Source organism: Mirounga leonina, unplaced genomic scaffold (genome assembly GCF_011800145.1).
Source record: "Mirounga leonina isolate KUSES-001 unplaced genomic scaffold, KU_Mleo_1.0 Mir_172, whole genome shotgun sequence".
In the NCBI taxonomy this organism is placed as follows: Eukaryota; Metazoa; Chordata; class Mammalia; order Carnivora; family Phocidae; genus Mirounga; species Mirounga leonina.
This window is the reverse complement of record NW_023270442.1, coordinates 10,627,959-10,633,958: the sequence shown is the minus strand read 5'-3', so window position 1 is coordinate 10,633,958 and position 6,000 is coordinate 10,627,959.

Sequence of the window (6,000 nt, the reverse complement as noted above, 5' to 3'; positions counted from 1 at the left end):
TGCATTTCTTTGCTTGGGTACTTCCTCTGGTTTCCTGAACCCATTCTGTCTTTAGCCAAACAAGCCCATAGGGAAGTGGAGTGTCCCAGCAGCCTTCCTCTGGGGTAGTGTAACTTCCTCATTGTATTCTACGTTTTTCTCAGAGTTCCCCCCCGAGATTAAGCAACTTGCTTGATAACACACCATTCCTCTTTCCCCTCTCTCCAGACCCCTTCCTGAGGGGGTCCATCCTGGGATCACTTCCCAAATGACTTACACTCTAATCCTTGACTCAGGGTAGGGTTCCTGGGAATAGGAAGCAAGACCAGCCCCACTCTTGAGCATTCCGGTAAATCAATGTTTGTCATTACGTTCCATACAGAGATCTATCTTCCTCAGCTCTGTGTTGATCTAGAATACCTACCATACACAATGACTTAACTGTTGAGATGGCAAAATCCTGAAGGACCATGGGTCTCACCCTGCACTCTGCCTTACAGAACAGGAGACTGAAGCAGAAAGAGAACATTTTTCTCTTGGGTGGTAGAGCCTCGTGATGAAGGACACAGGGTCCAGTAAGTTAGATTTCTTGGTTTGAATCTTGGCTCCACCTCCATGTTAGCATATATTATTAGCATGTCTGTTAACATTATACAAATGTGGAAGTAGGAAATGTAATCAAAGGATACAAAATAAAAAAGGAAATGATCCTGGATCTCAAGTAAAATAAAACTGGGTTAGCACAAGATGCACAGTCATAGAGAAATGTTTGCTAGAGAGAGAACACAGATATCATCATGATAGTGTACACACAGAAACCTAGACGTAGAGCATTACATTCTGGAGAGCACAGGCTCACGAGTTAGACTACAGAATTTGAATCCTGGCTTCATATCTTAATGGCTAAGTGATTTGGGGTAATTTGATTAAACTTTCTGTGCTTTTACATCCTGATCTGAGAGATAGGGATGATGATAATAAAACCTAGCTCGGAGTACTGTTGTGAGGATTAAAAATAATAACACATAGGAAGTAATCAGGACATACCAAGCCCAACAAACATTCCTCTCCATTATTATTGTTGGCAACATGGCAGCAGTGGGGTAAATTTCAGGTCCCAAACTCTCCCCACCCTGCATCACACATCATCAGTAGGGATGAAAACTCACATTTAAATCCATATCTAAGGCATAATTACCACAATAAATTAAAAACTCCCTTTTGCCTATCAGCGTGCTAACAAATTAGTTCACCTCAAACATGTTTTTTCTTATTTAGTATGTGACACAATACAGCATTTTCCCCCTTTTCTGACACAGAGTAGAACAACTGTTTTATGTGTGTTTTCTCTGCTTAATAAACTGAACACCTTAATCTTAAATTTATGCTTAATTAGAAGAATCAAAGACACAAAACCTGACATGCAATAGCAATGCACAATTTACAGTTTAAATACACCATGTAGATTTAAGATATGATCATGGTGAAACATTTTTTCTTTAATAAAAAATGTCAATAAACTGACAAGCAGCAGTGAATACAGAATGAATTGGTGTAACTATATCTTTCATTCTTTAAGTACTATCCCTTATTCCTGGATTCTCTATTGCTTATTCAATGTTCTCAGTTCCCCACATTCCTATTAGTTTTTATAGTGTTTTTTTTAAATTCAACTTAACGTTGTGAACAGCCCTCCCAAGCAAAAGACTGCAATTGAGACTAGGGAAGTAAAGAAAACTTCCTCAAATTTATCTTCCATAGTCTTTTAATTAGAACTGACTCAGGAGAGATATAAAAATAAAATTATTGACTCATCTGAAATTAAAAGATCTTCGTTGTGTTGTCTTCGAGAAATGTAGCATGACTCTTGTTAAATAATGATTTTCCAATTTTAATTACATTAAATTCTGTCTTCCTAAATTCCTGCTGCCATTCTAATTAAAGGGAAATTTCTTATTTTCTGTGCAGAAGGCCTGCTTTGGTGCAGTTCAACCATTTCTACATAATCGTCCAGAGGTGTTTTGTACTTTAAAGTCACTGAAGTTTTTCTTTACTGAAAGATTAATAAAATACTTAAAACTCTTTGCAGGTTGTATATAAGATAAAGCATAAGTACTTGCTACAGCACTTAATCCAAATGGGTAAAACCTTCAAATGTATATATTACTGAAAAGTGAATATGCAGGTTAATACAACCAAGTATTGAAATTTTGAGAATTCCTTGTGAACATATGCAAGATCTTAAACATTTTCTTGAGAATATACAACATGATATGGGGGTAGACACTATCAGTGGTCTGTCCAAAAGCTTTTGCCCCTTTTTCTTCACTTAGATAACATAAATTTTGTTCTATTACTTATGGGCACCTATTTTTCAAACTTGGAGATGACATTCTGCAAATGGCAGGTTGGATTTCCCGTAGGACTGTGATTGATGGCTTCATTCAATAAATACATTTTTAGCAATTAGCATTAGCAAAATAGGTAAGTAAGAAATAGAATGAAAGGACATGAACCAGGAAAAAAATGGTCCTTGTTCTCAAGCAAAATGAAACTTAGTAAACACAACACAAGATGAACAATCAAACTCAGAGGTGTTTTATAGAGACAGATAAAATAGAGAGATCGTTGATAGTACCCAGACATAAACCTAAGCATTAGACCATGCATTCATTCATTTATATTTAAGTATATATATATTTTTTATTTTATTATGTTATGTTAATCACCATACATTACATCATTAGTTTTTGATGTAGTGTTCCATGATTCATTGTTTGTGTATAACACCCAGTGCTCCATTCAGTACATGCCCTCTTTAATACCCATTACCAGGCTAACCCATCCCCCCACCCAATCCCTCTAGAACCCTCAGTTTGTTTCTCAGAGTCCATAGTCTCTCATGGTTTGTCTCCCGCTCTGATTCCCCACCCCCTTCATTTTTTCCCTTCCTACTATCTTCTTTTCTTTTTTTTAACATATAATGCATTATTTGTTTCAGAGGTACAGGTCTGTGATTCAGCAGTCTTACACAATTCACAGCGCTCACCATAGCGCATAACCTCCCCAATGTCTATCACCCAGCCACCCCATCCCTCCCACCCCCACCACTCCAGCAACCCTCAATTTGTTTCCTGAGATTAAATTTCCTCGTATCAGTGAGATCATATAATACATGTCTTTCTCTGATTGACTTATTTCGCTCAGCATAATACCCTCTAGGTCCATCGATGTCGTTGCAAATGGCAAGATTTCATTCCTTTTGATGGCTGCATAATATTCCATTGTATATATACACCAAATCTCTTCTTTATCCATTCATCTGTCGATGGACATCTTGGCTCTTTCCATAGTTTGGCTATTGTGGACATTAAAAAATACTTTTGAACACCTGACACAATCAAACCATAAATTTGGTGTTGATAATACAGAGACTATTAAATTTTGATTAACATAGCAGGGGTACAATATGTATGGAATTACCCTAATATGATGTAGCATGTGATAAGTGGCAGTTAAAAAACAGAGGTGAAGCTAATTTGTTTTGGGAGCCTACATGGGAGAGATTATTTCAACCTGGGAAATCCAGGAAAATTTCATGAGAAGAGTATAGTTTGAAAAATGATCAACTAATGCTTAAATATAATTGATTTTTTTCACTAAATAAATATGTATTTCCTACCTAATAGAAGTCTAACCCAAGTACTGGCATTACATAAAACAAAACAAAACAAAACATGATAACCATGTCCTTGATGGGTTCAACCTCAAAAAGAGGAGCAGAGGAGAGTGATAAATAATGAATAAGGATATGATGTGCTTCATAACAAAATGGAGATGTAAGTGTGAGAGAATCATGCACTGAAACACCAAGACAAACGTCACGCCTAAGTGAATAAAGGACAGAAAGTTTTGTGGTTAGGGGAAAAGAAAGAGTTTTTTTGTTTTGTTTTTGTTTTTGCTTTTTAAGGGAGGAAAGAAAAATTAGAAATTGTTATAAGAGAAAGAGCTATATGTAAGGATGATTTTTAAGAAATGGTAATATGTGATATGCAGTATGTGACTCCATTTCCCTGTCTTTCCAATGAAACGTCCATAGAAATCTACATTGCTTTTTCAAATTATTTTTAGATTGGAGTTTTCTCCAGATGCCATGACATGTGGTAAGATAGGCTTTAGGTATGTGGTGGGTGAAGTTGTAGCCCTTTACATGTACACAAATAGTCAGGTGACAATGTCCCAGAGATTTCAAACCACCATGTCCAAACTTTTAAGCTCATGCTCTTGCAGTGTTACCCATCTCAGGGGAGGGCAATGGTGCTGAACAGATTCCCCAAACCAGAAGCCTGACCATTATCCTTGGCATCTCCTTCCTCCTCACTTAACCAAATCTATATTAGGAAAGCTGCTTCCAGATAGCTTAACTCAATTCACCTCTGTCTATCCCCATCCCTGAGATCATACCCCTCATCCATTTACTCAAGCCTTACTACATTTGCCTCTTGCCTGCATCACCCCCAACCCCATACAACTCTCCAAGCTGTTTTCCACATTGTGAGCATAGTGACCTTACTAAAATGCAAATTTGATTATGTCAGATTTTGAGTAGCTGATAAGGAGAATGAGCAAACAGTCAAGGTAGAAGAACCTGGAGACTGTGGAGAGAAAACTGGCCCCATCTCTTTCGTTTAACAGTGGAGGAGTCTGAGGTCCAATAGGTCAACAAAAGCGATTTGCCCAACAGATAAACAGGCACATAACAAAGGTTTCTCATTTTGTATTCAGTTTTGCCCTCTCTGTACTCTATACCCCTTGATGTCTAGAACTGTGCCGTCATCTTCTTACCTGAACCTTGAAAACAAAATTTGGTCACTTATTTTATTATTATTATTTTCAAATTAACAAAGGACATATAAAATTGGCTTGGGAAAAATAGTAAGCATAAGCATGATTCAAATATTAAGTCCAACAAATAGACTCTTGGTACCCAGAGAGGAGAACCATGTTATACGCTTTGAAAATAATGTCAACACAAAACAATCTACTCAGTTTTTGATTACATATGGCTATGAACCAGTTGATGGACTTTAACCATCATGTAACATAAGTGGCAGCAATCGAGCATAGTTTATATTAATTCCGTACAAACCACGCTGACTCTCCCTTTCCTAGAGAATGAGATGATAAACACTAGGGTTGTATTTTTATCTGTTACCTTTTGGGTGTATTATTAGAAAAGTTATAGGCAGTGAGGCAGTAAACCACATGAAACACAGAATTTACTTATGCCCCACCGCTAACAACACTCACATCCTTCTCTGGGAAGGTAGGCCACAAAGTACATGCTCAGTCATGGCCAGAACATGAAATAGTTTTTTAGTCACTTTATGATTAGAAAAAAAGAAAAGAAAAGTATCACACTTCATGATGTCAGAGAAGAAATGCTGCAGGACCATTCTCCCAGGCATAGAGAAATCCAGAAAAGGAGCCAAGGTGCAAAGAGGAATGTGGTTTCCCAAAAAGCAAAATGAGTTTTTTGTAAACTTTGTGTTCAAAACTCTTCTCTCAGAGGACTTGAGTCAATGTCTTATTTTATCCAAATTGGCTTTCACTTCTGCAACTATTATTAGAGTTGTTGAGTTTTGCTTGTAAGTGTTGTGGATCCTGTGGTTCCCACGTTTTGCCAAAAACAGAATCACCTGAAATATTTCTGTGGTTGAGATGTGCAATGAATTTAGCTGGCTGTTTGAACACTTCCATGATTCTGCTAGCTTTTTGTTCTGTCTTCCTGCTGGTTCTTGTCACTCTTTTCTCCAATTCTGAGCATGGTTAAGGAAAGAAAGGTAAATAAAAGTCTATTTTAAGCCAATAACACCACCCATGACTACCTATGTACTGAATTTGTGACTTTGGACAGTTTTGTCATTGCCAATTCAGGGACCCACAAATTGCTGCTACAAAACAAACAAACAAAAACTTCCATTTTATATTTTTATGGTCTAAATTCACACATGGTCATAT